The sequence below is a fragment of the Zonotrichia leucophrys genome, chromosome 1, assembly GCF_028769735.1.
Source record: "Zonotrichia leucophrys gambelii isolate GWCS_2022_RI chromosome 1, RI_Zleu_2.0, whole genome shotgun sequence".
NCBI classification, from domain to species: domain Eukaryota; kingdom Metazoa; phylum Chordata; class Aves; order Passeriformes; family Passerellidae; genus Zonotrichia; species Zonotrichia leucophrys.
Window position 1 is genome coordinate 75643419 of NC_088169.1, and position 22493 is coordinate 75665911.

Sequence of the window (22493 nt, forward strand, 5' to 3'; positions counted from 1 at the left end):
TCTATTCTGGCTGTTCCAAAAGACTCACACATAGTGTTGCCACACCTGTATTGATGCAGGTAATATCTGAGCCCTACTAGTATTCTGCATCATTTACAATGATTTAGACAGGCAAAATATTGGTAGAAAACATTGGTTATAGTCAGCTGGCCTTGATTTTCTTACTCAGAACTTTCCATTTTTCCCTTCTGCCTCCCTGAGCTTACTGAAACAAATTGGATGTAACTAAATTGTGTTATCAGGTCAAACACACTAGATATGATTATTCATGGGCCAGACAACTGTTCTGAGAAAATTTCATTGACATCTAAGCCTGGGAGCTTTTACATTTCATTTTATTTACTTCTGTTCTACATAGAAATGAATGAATATTACTTCATTTACTTTCTTTCTTATAGACATTACTTTCTTTCTTATAGACAGAAAGAACTATTAAAACTCCGTGGCACAGAAGTCTCTTTCATAGAACTGTCAGAAGAGACACGAGGTAACTGGTAGCCCTACCTACCCAAGGCATCATCTCTGTGAAGCCAGCAGGCTACAAGTCAGGATGCAATGCAACCTGGGAAGGCAGAAATGAGGTAAAACTGTCTTGCCCAACTCTGGCAGCTACTGCAGCGGGATGCAAACTGGGAGAAAGCAGAAAGCCCCTAAACTTCATTGTATGTCCATGCCTAGTGGTGAAGCAACTATGAAGAAGGGGAAGAAGCACAATCTCTAAACCTGCACTATAAGAGAAGGAAGATTTCAAGAATCTCCTCTCTTCTTCCTTCAGTTCTCAATACAAATGTGTTGCTTACTCATGCAAAGCCACAGTTCTTTGCACCCAGACCCCTCCCACAGTTCATTATTGTTCCTAAGCACAAATATATTGAGTACACATTAGAAATTGCATTATCTTGAAATAGCTGCACTTTTCATCATCCTCCCTTCTCCCATCTTATGTCTGCCTTAATTACTTCAATCAAAACAGCTCTTAGAAAGAAGCATCAGCTAGACTGAAGGTACTTAGCAAGATTTAGGTCCTTCTGTTTCCTCCCACATAATGTTAGCAGATGAAAATAGATGGCCCTCTACAAACAGATGATCTGTGTATTACCTGACATCATATTCCACTTTGTGACCAGAATGGTGCTGTTTGGAGCTTTTTATTCCCAAAATTCTAAAGAATGCTCCTTTTCCCTGAATCTTGCATTTTACAAGTGAGTTACCGTTCCCTTAGGTCAGAAAAAGGAAGATTTGATAGCCAGAGACAGCTGCAACATAGCTGATATAGTATATCCATTATGAGTTTGCTTTAGTCACATAAAAGTTCTGTTGATTTAAGTATTCATGTGTGTCTAATTCTGCTGCATGAGACAGAGTTTTCAGGCATCTGTGTGCCATATATCTTTCTATTTACCTCTTCCATGTGAAATGAGGGAATAGTTTGTCAGTCTTGATCCTGATATTTTTCCTCTGTAGTGTTCCACTTTGCCTTTTGCCATGCTCCCGGCATCCCACTTTTCAATGCAACTTTATTTTGGCAAGGAAATCTCCTCAGTTGTCATTTCCAGGTGGTAAGAGAACAACTGGCACTGAAATTTTTCAATTTGCATCACAGAGGGCTCTTGGAAGCTTTAAGATTCCAACTTAATTTGAATCACATTTCCTAGAGATCAAGTAAAATTTCATACTAATTAAGGGGGGTTCCTGGCTCCTTCTAAGCCCATGCAACTCTGATAAATCAAGCCAGCTTCCCTAAATTTAAGTCAGCTGAAGCCTTGGTCCTGACTTTTTCTACTACAAGAAGCTAAGAAATGGGATAAAAGACATATAATAACAGATTTCTTGCACAAACAGATGGAATTTTTAACCTTTAATATGTCCAGGTGTTGAGTAAATCTTCCTTAACTCATATATTGTACCTATTTAAGTAGAAGAAGGGGCTGGAAGTAACACCACTGATATTGCAAAGTACACTACAGGATTCACTGCATCATCTAGCTGTATCTTGGGCATTCGAGAAATAAATGAACTTATTCACATGCCTAAGATTTCACACCAAATTTCATTATATTCCCCATGAAGTCAGTGCAGTTATTGGCTTTGATAACTGCAGAGTGGGCATTTTTATAAACAATGGTTGTAGCTTGGTAGCACAAGTACAAACAGGTCTCTCAGAGATCTGTTGGCTGAATGACACCTGTTGATATCCCAATAATTGCAATATATTTAACACAGCATCTTGCAAAGCAATAGGTCAGAGGCATATAGCAAGGCTGTGGAAACTGAGCAACGAATTAAGCAAAACATTAATAAAATAATGTTATATATAACTCCATACATGTTAGAGAGGAGCTTCAGACAATGAGGATAAATGTAAAAATAAATGTAAAAATATGAAAAAGACAAGGTAAAAAGACAAGGCAGTAATTATCCTAATTAACATTGGTTTTGTTAAAAATTGGATTTCTTTGTATAGCAGGAATTTAAGAGAAAAAGAAAATTACACCATATTTGATTTAGAACAGGCTATACAGGAAAATCCTGAGGTAGGTGTTAGACATACAAAATGAAGTGAGAACAAGTGTATATGGCACCTGGTACTTCCTTCAACACAGTGCAGTTGAACCTTTTCTAGGCAAAGTAGTATCTTACCATGGATGCTAAATATAGACTTCAAAGAAGCAATCATGGGACAGGAGAACTTACACAGCCTTTATTTCTTTTTAATAACATTTTTAATTAATTTTGACTTTGTATTGTCTGCAATTTCTGTGCCTTGGGTAATTTTTTCTAAAACTGGTTTAGCAAAAAATACTATTTGTTAAAAAATATTTTAAAATCAGAGAATATCCTCCCAAGAATAACCATTACATTAAAAGGTCTGTGCCTTTTTAAGGGGACAGTACTTCAACAAGGGCTTGATTTTCACGTCTCTTTTTTGTTTTATGGAATGAAATTACTAAAGGACCACTAGAACACATTTGCTGTATGAGAACTGGCTGCTTTACACAATATGAGATGGTGCTCAACTGAGTCATGAGATGCCTTGGGTACTCTGCTAAAGCAATACAGTAATACAGGACTGGATTAATATGATGCAAGAGTCTGCAGAACTGCCTTGTACACCACCACGGTCCGAAACTTATGGATACCACAGTCCATAGGGATATTTTGTACAAAACTTTAAAAAGCTTGAGAAAACCTTCCAAGTAAGGAGATGTATTTTGAGAGATAAAAATAAATAATAGCAGAAGTAAAAAAAAAAAAAATTCAGAACTGTACCAGTAATAGAAGTGCATACAAAACCCTAAAAATTAAAAGAAGTCTCTTTGAATGTTACTGTAGGAAGTATAAGTATTTTCCCTTGCTCAAGACAAAGTCACTCAAGCCCAGCTGCAAGGGGATGGAATTGCACATAGCTCAATCCTGTCAGCCCAGTTACACATAGGAATTGTTTTCCACAGGCCACTTGGAAAGGGAATTATAGCTTCTGCCCTTATATTCTCTTAAGAACTGCTGCACAGCCTTGGGTCAGTCTTGTCCCAGGGATAGATCTTCATCCCTTGAATAAATAAAGGACTTTAATGAATCAAGTTCTTAAATGGAAATTTCAAAAAAGCATTAGACTTTCATTCATTTCTTACAATGATCTTTTGCAGCTGCCTGATTTCTCACATGCAAGACTGTAGAGAGACATATATGCCATCTGGCAACATGTTATATTGCATTTACCTTTTATAATGTTCTCCAACAGGTACTCAGATTGTGGCCTATATCCAAATCATGAGGCCAATGTCTAAATCATAGGGTCACTATATATATATATAAAATTAATGCAATTTATAGGCTTTAAAGTTAAGACACATTTTAGTATGCAGAGGTATTTGGTGTGGCCAGTAGAATTTTATGCATTCATCCACAAGAGCTGTAAATTGATTTTCTACTTGAACTCCCAAGGTTGCTCAGTAATTTCAGACTATTATAGAAAGATAATTTTCATTATATTTTCAAAGATCTCATTAAAGAAGAAATTTGGGGTTAACATCTTTTTGCTCTTCATTTTCACTAAGCATTTCTGTGAATCTTCTATTGCATTTTTTAAAATGTAAATAACATGCACACTGATTTATAATTTTTGTGCATATTGTCCATATGTATGCAACTGTGTGAGAAAAGGAAGAAATTAATTACTCCAAAGCTATAGTTTATCTGTTAAACATAGTAGTTACATATGGATCACAGAACCAGGATCATAATTTTTTGTGAAATTTGTCTCAGTGTTTTGCAATCCCAACAGGCGGCCGACATTGTTAACATTCTGTCAATTTGCATCTTCAGTTTTCATGTTCTTTTCTTATTATTATTTGTTACAATCAAAATAACATTAGACAATCTTTTGCCTATCTTCCTTGCAGCCTCTCCAGGAAAACACGCAGGCTCCCACACACTTACAAACAAAACCAGCACAACTTAATCAAACTGATTTTTTCCGATGAGAAAGCAGCAGAGATTGTCACGGCAAATGCGTTACTGAACTCCTGCAAAGCCGTGGGGAGAGAGCGTAGTGAGTTATGCCAAGCCATCGACATTCAGGTCAGAGAGTGGGCACAGATACCAAAGCAATCCTGAATTCAGGGCTGCAATCCTAAATCCTGTTAGCAAACAGCTCATTGCAGCACAGATCTCAGTGCTTTTCAGTGGTATTAATCAGCCTGGATAGACCCTTATGCTGCTTAGCCAGGCTGCCTCCAGCTAGCCAGAGCAGTTTAGTCTGATGCTCACACCACTCTTGCCTGTGCAGCAATGTGTGGTGTACAGTCTGTCTTTAGAGGAGCCAGAAAGAATGAAAATCAAGAAGAGTCATGAGATGAATTTATTTCAGTGATTTTTAAAAGCTCACCACAGTTAAATTACTGTATGAATTTCTTCAGCATACAAATGAAATGCAGCACTGCAACTGAGGTTTTATTCTTTAAACATCCAAGAAAAAACGTTATTTATATTCAGAGATATCTGCAATTATTCTGTGCTGAAATTATGAATCTATTATTTAAAAAAAGATAAATATCATTAGTAAGCAGACTGCACCCTGTAATGATCATTTTATCATTTAGATGACTCCAAAGTAAAACCTATATATTTTCTTGCCTTCCCCCAGATTTTTATATAATCCTTCTATCAGGGTAACTGTCCCTAAAGTCTGAAATACATCTCAAGGTTTTATTTGCAAAGGCAGGAAAAAAATAATTTCTATGCACAGGAAAATTACCTTCCTAGCATAGGCTCACAGCTAATAAAAGCTTCTACTTAAGATTTGCCTTTATGTCTATTAATCAGTATTTTCTAGCTTTTTTTTCCTCCTCTTGCTTTTAATTTATTTTTTTTATTGCTACTAAATGGTTTAAAATACTGTTCTACATGCAAGGTTGTGTATGTGAAACATTGATCCTGCAAGTGATAGCAAATAATTGAAGTAGGTACTGCCAAGTCCTGAGTAATTTGTATGCTATGTAAATCCATACAATCACTTGCAGGAGTCTGTCATGGGAAAAAGCAGAAGTCTAGAAGTTATTCAGAAGCCTTTTTTATCTATCCATCTACCTATCTGTCTGTTTCGACACTTTAGCTTGCAGCAGTGCTCAAAATGATTGCAATAGTTAAATCTGTATCTTTGCTCCTACTTTAAATCCCAGTCTTAAGAGGATGAGAACTCAGAAAAATTCCCTCCAGGCTGGTTTGACATATGGTTTCTGACAACACTACCAGTGCTGCATGGTGGAAGAAAGACCAGTTAAAATAACTTTCAGGAAGAATCTTGTACACACTTAATCCCACCTAGGACTCCACCCAGACAAGCTTGAAATCTGGGCTCATGGGAATATCTTGTGCTTTGAACAAGGACAACTACAAGGTGCTGCTCCTGGGTCAGGTGTATCAGCACAGGCTGGGGATGAGTGGATCAAGAGCAGCCCTGCTGAGAAGGACTTGGGCGTGCTGGTGGATGAGAGGCTGGACACAACCCAGACATGTGGACTCACATCCCGGAAAAGCCAACAGTGTATGCCAGGCTGCATCCAAAGGAGTGTGGGCAGCAGGGCCAGGGAGGGGATTCTGCCCCTCTGCTCTGCTCAGAGCCCACCTGCAGGGCTGCACCAGCTCTGGGGCACCAGCACAGGGAGGACAGGGACTTGTTGGAGTGAGCACAGTGGAGGGACACCAAGATTAGAGTGATGGAGAACCTCTCATAAGAGGAAAGACTGAGGTAGTTGGCGTTGTTTAGTCTGGAAAAAAGAAGGCTTTGGGGTTACCCAGTTGTAGCTTTCCAGCGCTTGAAGGGAACTACAAGAAAGATGGAGAGAGACCATTTACAGGGGAATGTAGTGAAAGGACAAGGGGGAATGGATTCAAACTGGAAAAGAGAGTAGGTAAGATTAGGTATCAGGAAGAAATATTTTAGTGAGAGGGTAGTGAGGCACTGGGAGAAGTTGTGGATGCCTCATTCCTGGAAATGCTCAAGGTGAGATTGGATGGGGCTCTAAGCAGCCTGGTATAATGAAGTTTCCCAGCCCTTTCTCTCTATTGCATCAAACATTCTGTTTCCTTTTCCTGACTTCCAAGACTATTTCTCACTTTATTTTCAGTGAAGCATTTTCATGCCTTCTCCATGACTGCTGTGTTTTTTAGAAAGAATTTCCTGTGATTGTCAAAGCTACTTCCTTATCCTTCAAAGTCTCAAAATCATGCTTAGGTATGTTCTGGCTCTATCATTGTAAAATGCCGCTGCTTTTTTTCACCCTTACACTTTGACTGTGTATTACAATATTAGGAGATAGAGCTCTTTGGAGCAGGAGCCAGCCCTCTGCTGTGGTGGGACTGCAGTTGGGATCTATATTCATCAGCAGGTGTTCAGGTGATGCCACCAGCAGAAATATTATCACTGTGCTGAACCATGGCGGTGGAGTTTCTAAGGCTCCCAGAAATTAGCATGACATTCTCTAAGCCTTCACAGGCACAGAAATGTCACTGAAAATTTAACTGAACTGTCAATCCTACTCAGGGTAAACATGGGTATTGCTCCCTGTATCTCACTGAGTTTACCTTGGTCTGAATACATGACTCACTCTGTGTATTTAATGCATTAGGAAAAGAAGCCTGGTTTAGTCAGAATAAACTACAGGGGACTGAAATGCAACAGATAAATCATTAGTAATTACAACTTCATATCTCATTTCCCCTAGAATAACAAATGATTCCTCATTCTCATGTGGCCTAACAAGCCTTCAAGTTGACTCCTTATGAGCCAAACCATGACTTTTTCCCAGTACGACTATTAATTTGTTCCTTTGCATTGTAGATGGAGCATCACCAAAAATGATTATTCTTTTAGCAATTAGAATACTGTAGTCATAAGTATTTACTTACTATATCCCTTCAAATTTCACTAAGACATTGAGTCCTTAGTACAATCTAAAATTAATGTGATCACCTCCCTGCCCTAAGCAAATTTTAAGGAAATTGTCTGAAAGAAGACACCTGCTGCAGCAGAACAAATCAAACAAGAAAATTTTAGGAGAAGCCCCCTTAGCCACTGTTTTGGACTATGCATTTTAAAAGGCTGACAAGAGACAGATGACGTCAGAAAATAAGTAAGATACTGTTGGATATTTCATATCTAACCTTTTCTTTATTTTTTGAACTGTCATGGCTCAACCCCAGCTGGCAACGAAGCACCAGCCAGCCATGGACTCAATTCTCCCTTAGTGAGATGGGGCACAGGATTAGAAAAGTGAGAAAAATTGGTGGATTGATATAAAGATAGTTTAAGATAGGCAAAGCATGGTGTGCAGCCATCCCCAGGAAAGCAGGAGACAAATGTCATCACCCCAAATATCCTTCCATTCTTTCTCCACCCAGCTTTTTATTACTAAGCAGAACACCATATGTCCCTGAGAATCCCTTGGGTGAGGCGGGTTCTGCTGTCCCAGCTGAGTGCCCTCCAAACTCTGTGTGTACCCCCAGCCTCCTCACTGGTAGGGTGGGGTGAGAGGGTGAAGAGACCTTATCTCTGTGTAAGCCCTGCTCAGCAGTAACTCAAACATCCCCGTGTTATCAGCTCTGTTTTCAGCACAAATAAAAAATTCAGTCCTGTAGTAGGAACTATGAAGAAAAATACCTACTCCAGCCAAAACGAGCATATTAACCAAGGGAAATAATTTCCCTTTCTCCCCAAAAAACCCTTTCACACTTGGAAACCAGTAGGAAAAACTGAATAAAATTGCAATTAACCTCCCACTTCTTTCCATATTTAACCATAAAAAAAAAAATGAAGTTGTAGCTATGAGAAGCCATTCCACACAGCATAATGCTACTAACTTGCTCTCCACACATAAAAAAAAAAAAAAAAGTTTAAAATCACATGGGTCTGATTGCCATTTGCACAAAAGCCACTAATCGCCACTTTGGCAGTATAAAATAGCTTTGAAGTGAGTACAAATTCTTGTTCTGCATTCTATTAAGGCTCCTTTCATCTGTCAGAAACATCTAAAAAAAGACAATGGTAATGTCTGTAAAAGCTTCCCATCTCATTGTAAAACACACAATCTCATAGTAGCTGTTTATCGCAGTGTAAAATTCAGGGAACCTACAACTCAAGAAACTGCATCAAAGTAACTGTGTCTTGTCTCCTCTAGCAATTTACACTGAACTGTCTGCCTATAAAAGCAGTGCTAATAAAGTTTTCAGATAAGGATATAAAATGCTGAATCTTATTAGATTCTATTAGATTTGAATAGGGTACCCAGTTGTTATCCCTGGGTCTGGCAGCAATGATCACTTCACTCTACAAAGGCAGGCTTTTTAATAGGAAAGGGCTCTGCTATTTCACCCTCATTTAAATCTTCCTGTCCTATTTCAGAATAACAGGTATCTGTTTTAAACAGGAACATGTGATTAAATCTTTATTAAGAAGTTCTGAATCAAAAACATCAGTAAAGGGATTCTTGTTCTATAAAAGGTGTTGATGAGGTGCATGTATGGATATATCTGTAGATATGAGGCGTGCACCCATATAAGACAAAAACTTTCAAATTATGTTGGGCATACAGGTGAATAACAACTGATGTCCCTGGAAACAATCTGAGTGTACAAGCATAAATAAATGCTCTTGCAAGAATCACAGGACCGACTATGCTCTTACTCTTCTCTCATCTACCTTTATGACCTTTCCTTGGCTCATTTTCTCTAATCATCCTGCAAAATCTCCAGGTCACAAGGCTCAATGCTGCTTCCAAAGATCTATCACCATCCAGACGAAGTTTTTCTAGTTGTACTGCAATCCCCTACCCCTGGTCATTCATGGCTGACACAACATCAAAACATGAAAATATTAAACAGGAGGGTAAAATGTTTTATTTTCATTTGTCCTGTCCTCCAGCAGTGAGATTGGTTCAGAAAACAATCTGCAATGCACGAGCCTAACATTGTACCAGGAAGTCACATGGCAAGACCCACACAAAACAGTTTGAATTTCCTAGCATCACTTCTCAAACACAAAGAATCAATCCATTAATTTTAAGAAACACCAAAGAAACAAGCAAACAAACAAACAAAAAAAAACCAATCCCCAATGACAGCAAGAAAATCCAACCCCCACAAAAAAAGAAAACCTGAAAGAAACAAGATGTAAATTTGAGCAGCAGTCATATTTGAATGAACTCTAACACCACTACAGTATTTGAGAGAGAGCTCTTTGTGTTTGTGTTCTTGCATGATGAATGGTTTTTACAAGCCTGTTTGAGACTGCAGAGTGGGGTGAATGAACTCCAACAGTAGCTTGGGGAGAATGCCACCAGCCAATAGGGTCTAGGAACAAACAAACAAGTTACTCAACTGAGAAAATTCAGGAAATTATTTTCTACATCCTGGACTAGTCTGTCTGGCTGCGTTTCTCGCCATCCTTAGCTATAGTTCCTTTGGCTAATATAAACATTTGAAGATAATCTTTCCCTAAGTGATTATTGATTACTACTTTGAGTATCATCTACTCATAGCTGACTACTTGCTGTGCCTGCAATGTGCTATTGCTGCTGTCTGTGCAATGGATGGGTTTCAATCTCAAGAGTTTTTATGATGATTTTTAGCTGCTGCCAATACAAGGAGGGCATCTAGGCACACAAATGGTATGCTCCATTTGTAGGAATACTCTGATATGAATATTCTATGAGCTCGCTTGTCAAGGAAATTGGTTTTGCATGAATTTTAATTTTAAGTGACTAAAGGGATCACAAATATTATCTTGGTGATTGGTTTTGTATCATTCTTGCAGCTATATTTCTAGTTATATAGAAAGTTTTCTAGTCACTGGATAACAGTGAACAATTCATCTCCATCCAAGGAACATATGCTTCTCAAATAATACCTGTAGATCATTATTAAAGGCAGAGTAATTGTGATTTAACCAAGCAATATGTATAAAGTTATTTTAATCTTTTCTCATAAATCACTTATGCTAGCCATTTAATCAATTAGGTAGAACTCCACTAAAGGCCTGCTAATTTGAGAAAAATCTGCTTGTACAGAGACTTACAGTACTTCAAAGTGTCCTCTAGACATTATTTTAGAAATGGCAGGTTGACAAAAAGGTCTTTCCCCCAAGTAAGAGAGTAGCTCTGCACTGCTTTCAGGAGAATTTGGTTGATTAGCCCATAGCTACCACAGCAAATGAAATTGAGGGGAACCAGAACACTCTAAAACTAGGAATTGTGGGCTTCCAATGCTCTCCAGTAACATAGACAATATATCCAAACAGTACCTCACTAGCCATATGCACTGCAAATTTCAGTTCCTGATCCTGAATTAGTTGAATGGGCTCAGACTGTATATAAATGTTCTTCTACTGGTTAGCAAGCATATAATATTCTTGGAGAATATTTTATCAAGATAGACTGAATAAAATTGAATGACTATTTCAACTATTCTGTCATTTTTCCTGAATTTTGGCAGGCTATTCTTTACTCAAAGATTTAGTAGGGCGACATGACAAGTCTTACTGTTGTGAAGGTAAGTAGCTTTTAACAGCAATGTTGAGTTACTCTAGAGAGAAAATTTCAGTCCATAATTAGGGAAATAGAATTCTTCGCTGTCACAGCAGCACTGGAACATCTCACATCTTTAGTTTAAACAAATGTGTGCCACTTATGTCATAGGAAATCTACCTTTCAGTTTGATCCTTTTGGGTGTTTGCCAGCATAGTATTGAGGGCTTGAAAAGTGAACCTTTTAGTGGTACATAATCCTGGCACCTGGCATCTTTAAAACCATTGCCTGTCAAGCCAGCAAAAACAGATGTTCCTGTCTGTTTGGCAGTGCTGTTGCAGCAGGTTAAACTCTCTGTATCTATCCTTATGAGAAGGAAAATCTTTATCATTTTTCTGATCATTATTTATCTAAGAATCATTAATCTGCTTTGCAGTTTATATAGTTCAGAAAATACATGAGCCCTTCTCTTTGGTCATCCACGTCTTAAAATAAATGTGGTAAACACTCCTTACAGTAATTATCCTGGGTGCATGTAAGGAGAACTGACTTCAAATGATCTTCCACTCTTTAGCTCATTGTCTTTCTTATTTTCTTTTTTTTTTTTCACTTTTCTTTCATGGAGTGTGGATGGACTTAGTACAACTTGCAGGTTCAGCCAATGTTATCAATCTAAACTTTAGTCTCAATCAATCAAGATGGTAAAATGTATGAATTTTCACCTCTGGCTAATCAAAAGTAGCTATTCTAAGAGGAGTATTGGCTATAACCATGGAGACCTACCAACACAAAACCTCTGCACTGTCTTATAACTGTGGTATTATAGTTATTTGTAATATCAACAGCAACCTTTCTTCCTTTCTCATTTCTATTTTCAAGAAAAAGAAGCTTCAGCCATAAACCCCTGGTTACAAAGATGTTTCATTCCCCTGATCATACCAGTAACTTTTCCCAGCATATAGCATTATGAATAAAGAGAATTTCACAGAGACTGTGAGGGCAGCCACAGCTTTAATGCTTCCTTGTCTTTACTAAAACAGCAGAACCAAACCTGTTCCACTATTTTCTAAATGCATGGCTGCATTTTTCTAGTGTCTTCATTTAAAGAATACAGACTCATCCTGGTATCAACTTCTGAAGTCCACTGACTCCAACACCACCCAGCTGCTACTAAAGTTTTGTATCAAATGCACATTCATTGTGTCTAATAAAATTAATTCAACAGTACCTAAAGAAATAGCTGAAGAAGCATCAGAGCCATTAATGTTTCTCTCTGAGAAATGATGAAGTGAAAAGGCAGCAAAATACTTGGAATGTTAAAAAAAAGACTGAATATTGTGTTGTTTTTTAAAAAAAGGAGCAAAATAAGAGATTATGGACTATATACTGACCATTTTTACTTACATTCCCAGCAGATATTTTTAATAAATAAATAATCTAGATATTGGCAAAAAGCTTGCAAAAGACATGCACAATGGCTATCAAGTACTTTTAAAGAACACCTTGTGTTGAATCAGTTTAATCGTATTTTATAAGCAAGATAGCAAAGACTCAAGTCTGGACATGAGCTACCTGATGTTTAGGAATTTTTACTCCAGGTAGCTAAAATGATGCTTTCACAACCAAGTTACAAACATATGATCTAGATTTAAACATCATACCTTTTTGTTGCTTTTTAAGATAATATATTTTACCAGCAATCAAACAGAAGAATGCCTAGCATAAAGTTTCACCTGGGTTTGGGTTTATCTTTCCCTTCATGACAGGAATTATGAAATAGAGTTTATGATTTTGAAATCTGCAAGAAATGTGAAAGTGGGAGTGGAGAATTCAAAGTAATCTTGACAAATTTGACACAGGAAGTAGAAATAATAAATAAAATTCAAAGGGTGATAAGGGGCAAATTGTACACTTGTGCAGGAAAAATCCATTTAAACAGAATACAGAACAACTGCTTAGGAAACACACTTCAGAGTAGGGTCTGAGATTACAGCAGATGACAGCTGAATATGAGTCAACAGTGCCACACTTGTGAAAAAAATAGCATCGTCTGCAGGTCATACTGAAAGTGTAAGAATCTGCAATTGTTGAAAAAAATTCATGCTGAGGCAGCTGCAGCATCTGGATCATTTTTGATCAAAACTTACCAAATAAGAAAGTCCAAAAGAGAAGAATGATGGAAGGACATGAAATTCACCTGTCATATGTTTAGAACAGTTTAGCTCATGGTGTGAGCTAAAATCAGGAAGACTGAATAAATTAAATGGTTTTGTCTAAAGAGGAGAAGATTGAGGAGGTAGCTGATAACTAAGTATGGCTGCCAAACAGAGAGAATGTCATGCTAATGAGAGCTAAGATAGGTAGATCGGAGATTGGAATTGTACTAAGAAAAATTCAAGGAGGACTTTAAAGACATTTTTCCTTTGGTAAAGATAAAGGAAATAAACTGCTGAAATAAATTGCAAAGAGGAAAGGGAGAAGTTGTTTAAGAATAAGCTAACTGAGCATTTGTAATGATATATCTTAGAAGATACAGTGGACTACCTTTCCCCCTCCCACCACCAAAAATGCCTTCTAGTCTTATTTTTCTGTTATACTTTTCCCTCATTCTGTTACATTTCCTTTGTCTGGATATGGATAGGAATATTTCTTCATTTGCTATATAAGTGTTTTATGATATTAGCTAAATCCCATTAAATCATCCCTTGGGAAGAGTTATCAATAAAATATCAGCTTCTAGAAAGTTAATAAAATGTCCATTTCTTTGAGATATGTCACTTCAGCTTTGCAGTTAACCATCCTGCATTTGAGCACTGTCGAGCTGTTTACTGTTGTATCTTTGAGATTTGATAGATTTTATTTGATAGATGGTGATTTATTCTTTCAGCATATCAACATTATCTATTTAACTAAATAAATAATACTACAAATGAGTATTAAAATATAAATGGCTTATACTGCTGCATGGATGAAATAATACTTTCTAGCAGGCCACATTCTTGGAATAAAAATAAATTATTATCATCAGTTCCAAGATTTCTGATAATTTGAAAAATATATTCTGTGTTATCATTTATAGGGGTAACTCAAACAAAGTTTCACTATTTTATGACCCGAAAGCAAAAAGTAAACTATTAAATAAAGTTCATATTGTGCAATGGAAATGCCAATGAAAAATACCTACATCAAAGAAGAATTTTAAAACCAAATCTGGCATTTGAGAAAGAGTTTGTGATTTACAATAATAAGAGATGCAGTATTGCTTCTTGTGCAGATCGCTTCTTTCAATATCAGTTGTCTATTTTATTGGTACAATCACAAATCAGTGCAGAAAGGGAATGATGCCATCAGTTATTTATGCCTGTAAAAACATTGCTGTAATAGCTTTTAAAAAGAGCTAAGTACTGGTTTTTAGGGAAAGCTGTAGTGCCTGTAGTCAAGCCAGTACAATGTAGGCATGAGTGGCACTTAGATGACCCAAAAGTCTACTTGTTGGTGTTTGCATCACTTACCACACACAACATTAAACTCCCTTCTGAAGGCTCTCTTGAGGCGGAAAAACTGTTCATGTGTGGAATTAATCATCACTCTTTACTCTTTACTTTAATCCCCAGCTCTTGCAAACTCCAAAATCATTCCTGCTCTCTGTCTGGAAGATTTCTGTTGGGGCTAGGCCCAGGCTATAATGGAGTCCAGGCTGACAGACCTGGAACAGTGCCCTGGGGCTGGCACTGGTAGCTTGACTATTGCAGTCTTTACCCAACTCCTGTGGAACCAGTCAGGACTGGAACTGGGTGTCTGATTTCTGATGTCCAGACTGAATCTAGTTTAACTGAGGCATCCACTGGAAAACAGGAAATGGACTGATACCTTATGTACTGCTATTTGCAGACACATATACTCCAGAACATAAGAGTCCAGACACCATTGTAGTGCCATCACTTCCTTTTGTTTACCTGAAGAAAACCCCAAAACATATATGGGGCTCCTCTGAAAACCTCCAATGTTCACCACTGACTGCAAAAGAAGGTTAGGGGTGTTTTATAGATCTTCAATATCATGTTGCAATGCAGTGCCCAAGTTAAAGGCTCTTGAGAAAACACTTCAGGTCTTACCTTAGACAAATTATAAAAGAATAGTTGTTCCATAGTTCTGAAGCAGCAGAGGAGAATTTGCTTTCAGGATTACTCTAGAGTTATGAGTTCTTTCCTGTGAGGGTGATGTGACACTGGAACAGGTTGCCCAGAGAAACTGTGGATACCCAGTTCCTGAAAGTGCTCAAGGCCAGGATGGATCGGACTTTGAGAAAACTGATCTAGTAAAAGGTGCCCTGCCCATGGCATGGGGGTTGGAACTAAATAATCTTTAGGAGGAAGGTCCCTTCCAATCCAAACCCTTTTATGATCCAACTTGAACAGAAGATACCTGAGAAACTTGAATAAATTTTCCCTGGATGTCTTTCCCTGTTTGCAATAACTACAGAAAGGGACTACAAAACTTTATGTAGCTTTTAAATGACAATATAAGGTTGCATCTATCCAGTTACATCTAACAGAACAAATAAATTTAACTACTACATTAAGGCCTTGTTCTACCTATAGTCTCTCTGTACAAACCTCCTCTGACATCCCTGGCAGTTGTGTTGTGGACTCAAAAGAATTACAAAGAACAGAGGTACAACCTGTTCTGAATCAGTGTGAAACCTTTGCATTAAGGCCATAGTTCCAGTTTCCTCTCAAAGTACCATGACTTTTCCCAACTGATTTCATGGAAGTTTTCCCAATAACCTTCAGGACTTGGGAAAAAAAGAGCCCTTTCTGAGCACTTCATATTACTGATTTAGTACTGCAAACCTCACACATGCCTTCCAATCTTACTTTACATATTAGTTCCTCACCCAACTACTAATAATCCACAAAGAATTGCCTGCCATTGCTTTGTTTTCAAAATGAAAAAAAATTCTTTTAAATCTGGCCTTTCTTTGTGTGCCTCTATTTAGTCAACACTCATATACAGGTGATGTTAAAGCACACTATGCAATCCTTTAAGACTGCATTACCCATGGGTGTGCACAAAAGAAAAAGTACTTTAGTGTGAAAAATGAATGTAATATACAGTAGAAATAATCTCTGAATCTCAATTAACTTAGCTTCTGAAGGACTACAGAGCAAAAATCAAATTTTACTTTATTAATTTATTGCCTCCCGTTAGCATTTGCTGTTACAAAACACCTTGGAATTGCTGTCAATAAGAATTGAAACATCTGTCTCAACAAGGTTCTATTAGATAGCTGTTGTGGTGTTGTGAGTGTCCCTAGGATGAGATGAGAGATGAGAATTTGACTCCAAGTTCTCAGAAGGCTGATTTATTATTTTTTACATGATATTAAAATAAATTATATACTATGTCTATACTAGAGAAAGAGAAAGGAGTCATCAGAAGGCTACACAAGAATGAATAACAAAAACTTGTGACTGACCAGAGTCCTGACACAGCTGGACTGGGATTGGTCATTAAGTTAAAACAATTCACATGGAACCAATGAAAGACTCACCTACCATATTGCAAAGCAGCAAAACACATGGAGAAGCAATCAGATAATTATTATTTAAATTTTTCTCTGAGGCTTCTCAACTTCCCAGGAGAAGAAATCCTGGCGAAGCGATTTTTCAGTAAATATCATGATGATAGATAAAGCATACATGTTGGGGCTGACTTTTTTCCAGAAAAGATTGTTACACTGGCAATTAATCTTTTAGCTTTCTGAGTGTTCATTCAGATCATAAAATTATTTAGGAAGAACTGATAACTTGACAATATCCATTCATGTTCCTCCTATCTCTGACATTGCTACAAGCTCCCACTAGTTCTCGCTTCTTTTGAAAGGCCATGAATCAGAGTGGCTCATGATCATATTTGCAGAAATCACACAATTACCCAGGTATAGGTTGATTCAAGGAATGAAGCCCTCATTAAGAATGTATAAGGCTTTAAAAATATGACACCATCACTAATAATTGAATGCACAATGTCAATTTGATATGGCATGAAACAGCCTTGTAGAGAAGATGCATTTCTGACTGGCTTTATATGTTTTTTTACCACCATGTTTGAAAATGGGCCTGGATGCAGTACCAGCAGCTTTTTGGTTTCATTCTTTGCAAAATGAAATCTAAAGATGACAGCAGTAACTATGAAATGCAAATTCAGAATAGCCACATGGAAACAATAGAAACTGTATTATAATGTGTTGAAGATATCACAACTCACTTAAGTGAATACTCTACCAAACTTCTGAAATACTGCTGGGAGTTGGAAGATCATATGATAAGCAGTGCAGAATTTGTTTATTGCCCTGTCAATCCATCCTCGTCCTCACCATTAAGTCTTCCATTTATTCATTTGTCTCGGTGAGTCCCTGTAAGCCTTTTCATAAAATGGAGTCCAGGGATTTTTTGGGCTCAATTTATCATACAGTAGAGTTTGAAACATCACATCTTTCCCAGAAATTTATTGCTGTGTGACTAATAACTTTTTTCAATGGCATTGCAAACCCAGCCAAGATAGAAATATCACTAAGTTATGACCATTTGTCTGGGATACAAAACTTCACAAAAATGAGTTGATGCTTTCTGTAGATCACTGCTCTCAGCAAGACTCATTACAATAGACACTAATAACTCAAAGATTAGACTGACCTAGGAAAACTATATTCCTTAGATAGTCTTCTTATGATTCCAGGTCACAGACATGCCACATCAGTTCTATCAATTTGACAGAATAAACAATTCAACCTTCATGGAAATGTTATGAAGATGTGGTATTTAAAACACTGTTATTGGGGAGACATAATTTTCAAAGATAAGAAGCTAAAGCAAATGCTATATTAATGTTTTTAATGCTGATGTTATTTGCATGCATAGAGGCAGAATTTTTCATGTATTTCTATGGCCATGCCAATAATCAGATATAATTTCCTTGACTAACTAGGTATGTGATACAATGAATATGTATACTGTATGTGATTGATGTCTACAGTATTGCATGTATTGTTACAGGTGGCATTGTGGTTTCACCTGCTAAACATTTGTTGTGCAGTATTCAGTGCTTGTACAGTCCTTCACTGTGCAAAACCACTTTATGTTAACTGTAAATACCAACCAGGTTAATTAAACCTGATATGCAGCATACTGAATATCGATTTGCAATACAATTAGTAAACAGCACTTTGATCTAGGAAACATTGGTTTTACTCCTGACTGCTCTGGATTCTGTGGTTCTGGACAATGTCTCTTAATGTTTAGTCTTCCAGAGTGACATAAATACAGATTTATAACTGCCTACATAGGCCTTAACTTTAAGGGTCAGTGGGTTCAGCTGGTTGCAAGTTCTTCCAGTCACAGATGCTCCCTGAGATGGAATCACATTGCCCCAAAAACTCACTGTATCCCATTAAAGTAGTCAGTAAGAAAAATTAAATTGCCTAAAGGTCCAAGGAGAAATAGCATAAGCAAAGGGTACTGGTAAACATAGAGGCAGGACACTTAAATATTTAGGTTTTTATCAGTAATTTCATCCTTAAAAGATATGTTATTTAATCTAATTTAATAACTTTAGTGCACTTCCTATTATCTTTAGCTTTTTAAAAACTATTTATATTTTTTCTGGAAACTTTTTCATTTTATAGATGAAAATTGCTTGATATATGTTTTCTTGTTTTCTTAAAAAAACTAAGAACAGTCACTTTTTCCTTCCTTCAGTCTCACTCAGTAGATAAATCATTTTGCAGAAAACCTGCATGAAATCTAAAGAAACACTAAGTTGTCCAAAGTGCAGGCATTAATGGCTTCTGCAAAAGAGTTTGACAACTTTTCCCATGTTTCCTACATACAGTTTATTTGTTTATGGCTTATCAGGAAAGTAAGCTTTCTGAAGGTGTTTGAAGTTGTGTTACTGAAGACAGGTAACAGCTGACAGCAAGCAAGCTGACAGATTCTTTGCTTAGAGTGCAAGAGACAGCTGAAAAGTATGATGGAGGTATCTGGTTCCAGTGTTGGCCTAGAACTCTCCACCTCAGCAAATGCTTCAGTTTGACCCTCTGCTGTGAAGCAGAATGTTTAATTCCATCCAGGAAATTCAGGAATCAAGTCTGCATACATATTGCCAGAAAATGCTCCAACTGAGGAGCTCTGCTGCTGCAAAGAAGGCAGTGGCTTGCTCTCCCATAGAGTGTGCTTTTTACACTCATGTTCCTGGCTGTAGTGGTAAGGAAATCAAGGAGAAAGGTGGTTTACTGGATACAGCCCCTTTGGCACTCCCTCTCTGCTTGTTTAGCCATTCCCTGTTTTGTCTACTAAACACAGCCACAAATGTCATCTTTTGACATCCACCTTTCCCCATTCACTGTCCTTCAGCTTTGTCTCAATTGTATTCCTGAAGCCAGGCAGCTACATCTTTGTGCTGTCACTGTGGCTGCCAGGGCAGGAAAGGCCCTTGGGGGCCCTCATGCATACCCTTTGTCCATTTGTATTTTTCTCTTTCTCACCATTAGTTTTTTAGTTTTTCTGTTCACTGACTAGTTTCAAAACTTGTTTTATGGAAAGGTCAACACATGAAAAATTATTGTATATACAACACTTGTAGCAGTGATCAAGCAGATCATCAAGCAGATGATGAAGCAGAGAATAAAGAACCTATTAACATCCCAAGTAAACTGTATGGTGATGCAGGAGCTAAAGATGTCATTGGTGCCAGAAAACATAAGGGGGATGAAGTTCCTCCTTTTTCCTCTCTTTTGCTCGATGTACTAACCATGAGAAATCTTCACTTGGATCTCACAGAGACACAACAAAATCAGATAGTCATGGGACGCAAATCTGCACAAAGCCAAGATTTTTAATTTCCTGTATTCAAAAGACTACTTGGAGCACTCTATTCCTGATAACATTTTCACACAACAGTATCTGAAGCAGCTATCATGTAGGCATAAGGACTAATTGTCAACGGATAATTTATGGGAAAGGTTCTGGTTTGTTCGGCTCACATATTGTCACTTCACAGCCAGATTCCTACTAATGAAGTAAATCAGCAGTATTTTTCACTCTTTAAGTGTGTATAGGATATTCACACATTCACACTAGAAGAGAGTAAATAGTTGTATCTGTTATCCCACATTTAACTGCAGTGGCTCCTTTGGAAAAAAAAATCAATCAATACCACAAGTTTTCACAGGACGCATAAAAAGTTCCCAAACTTGTAGTGATTAACTTGAAAATGCCTCAGTGAATATTTTTTCTCTTTCTGTCTTAGGGCTAGTTAAGCAGGATGTTCTGGCATACAGCTGGAAGGATGATAGCCAATACTTGTACTTTTGTGTTCTGGCCCCTAAAAACAGGTGTTCTTAAAAGACAAATGCATTTTATAGACCCAGAGATTATCAGGGTTATCGGAAAGCAACAAACGTTAAGAAAAGTTGTGGCTTATATAACAATAGCTTCAGTTTTCTACAGAAGAAAAATAAGTAGATCCATTACTGAATTTAAGAACAAGATCAAAATGGGATTTTTGACAACAAAATTTGAAAGAAGGTTACCTAGCTCCCACAGCACATATATAAAAAAAAAAAAGAAAAAAAAAAAGAAAACAAAAGACATAAGAAGTCACCATGTGAAAAACCAGAGAGGACAAAATGTAGCATTTCAGTTTGTTGCAGGCATGGAATCATAGTATCATAGAATGGTTTGGCTTGGAAGGGACCCTTGATATCATCTTGCTCCAACCCTGTTGCCATGGGCATGGAACCTTCCACAAGACAAGGTTACTCAGAGTCTCATCCAGCCTTGAACACTGCAAGGATGGAAAGTACACAAAATCTTTTGATTTATAGATTTTCTTTTTTTGAGTACAGATGTATAGTAGAAGATGAACAGAGAGGACACTAAGAAAAAAGGAGATGTCTAAAAGTCATGCAGCTATCACTTAATGTCCAGGCGCTTGATTAGACCTCTTCTTTTTAGGTTGGCCAGATGGATGAACTAACGAAAGGCAAAACTGAAGCAACAGATACATTCAATGTATACCCTAACAAGCTTGTTTAAAAATAAGTTTAAAATTTGCTTTCACCCTTGAGTGGTGGAAAGCAAAAATTTAGTAAAGAATGATGCTTCATTATTGTCTTGCTTTGCTCATGAGTGAGTGTAGGAATTACATACTGTGCCTCAAATTCACATGGAATATTTTAATTTTATTTTCTCAGCCTTGAAAATAAATATTTGTTGAAAAGCAATATAATGTTTCATTTTAGTACTTAGGATTTTTTCACGTCTATGCAATAATTGATACCATGAAGAAACTCATCACTGTACCCCTGATAAGACAGGAAACAAGGCCTTAAAACTCACTATATTGAATTTTCTAAAAGACACTGGTGTGGCAGGCTGATTTTTCATTAAAGTGGAGTAGTATAAAAAACTAAGGAATTACTCATCCTACTGAGGTACTGCCCATGCAGTGCAACAGTTGCCTGCAGTGCTTTGTTTAAAGATGCATCTTTGCAAAGGCTTCTAAACATTCAAAATACAACTCCTTTTTCAATCATTCCAATTTCAGTAGGATCTGCATGCTCCGTTTTCTTCCAAAGTCAGAGGAGAACATGGTTCTGCCTATAAGAAATCTACAAAAGTCAACAAGACAAGATTCCTCTGCTGCTGAGTTACACTGCACTGGTGAAGTTATTACTCTTACTATGAAGGACCAGGCAGACTGATTAGAACATAATACAATCATCCTTCACAATGCTCATGCAGGGGGATGAAGAAAGCCATTTGCTTGCTTGTTGGTGTGCTACTCCCAGAGGTCAGAGGCCAGCTGTATCTCGTGCCCATCTGAAACATTCTGGGTGCTGGCTCAGACTGTGGAGCCAGCCAGTCCAACCCAGGAGTGCTTAGCACCAGCCCTCTCTATTTAGCCAGGAGCAAAGCAGTTGGAGTGCCACCAAACTGGGCCATTGGAAGAACAAACAATCAAGCAGTACAGATGATCAAGGCCCCAGTGCTTCAAATAATTTCCCGGCTTGCTTGTTTAGTCCTTGAGTTACCTTGACAGACGCACTGCCACAACACTCTGCTCTCTCTGTCGCGTTAACCTCCTACAATGAAAGCAAAATTGAGAGATCATGAAGCACATTGATTATGAGCAGAGGCTGGAAACACAGGAGTCACATGTTTTTTCAACATGCATGCTGAGAACCACCAGTTCTTGAAACCAGCAAGAGAAGATGTATGACAAAGTACTACTCCTTAATGTTGGGTTACTATTGAAAAAAAGATTGTTTGTTTTCCCCAAGGCTTCTTCTAAAGGAGTTAAGCCTACCATATTGCCTGGAAGAAAAGACTGCAGTTTTACTAGCCTTTGACAACCAAGTAGCCTACTGAGAGGATGGAAATAATAGAGAGAAACCTGGTTTCCATATCT

At 37.6% G+C, this 22493-nt stretch overlaps 1 long non-coding RNA gene across 1 annotated transcript in view; it reads right to left on the reverse strand.

Annotated features, from left to right (window-relative positions):
- The window catches only part of LOC135457541 (uncharacterized), a 50226-nt gene that overhangs the window by 17126 nt on the left and 10607 nt on the right, over positions 1-22493 (reverse strand). The window contains exon 2 of the long non-coding RNA XR_010442747.1: positions 22117-22167. This is a non-coding gene — a long non-coding RNA (uncharacterized LOC135457541). The remainder of the gene's footprint in view (positions 1-22116; positions 22168-22493) is intronic.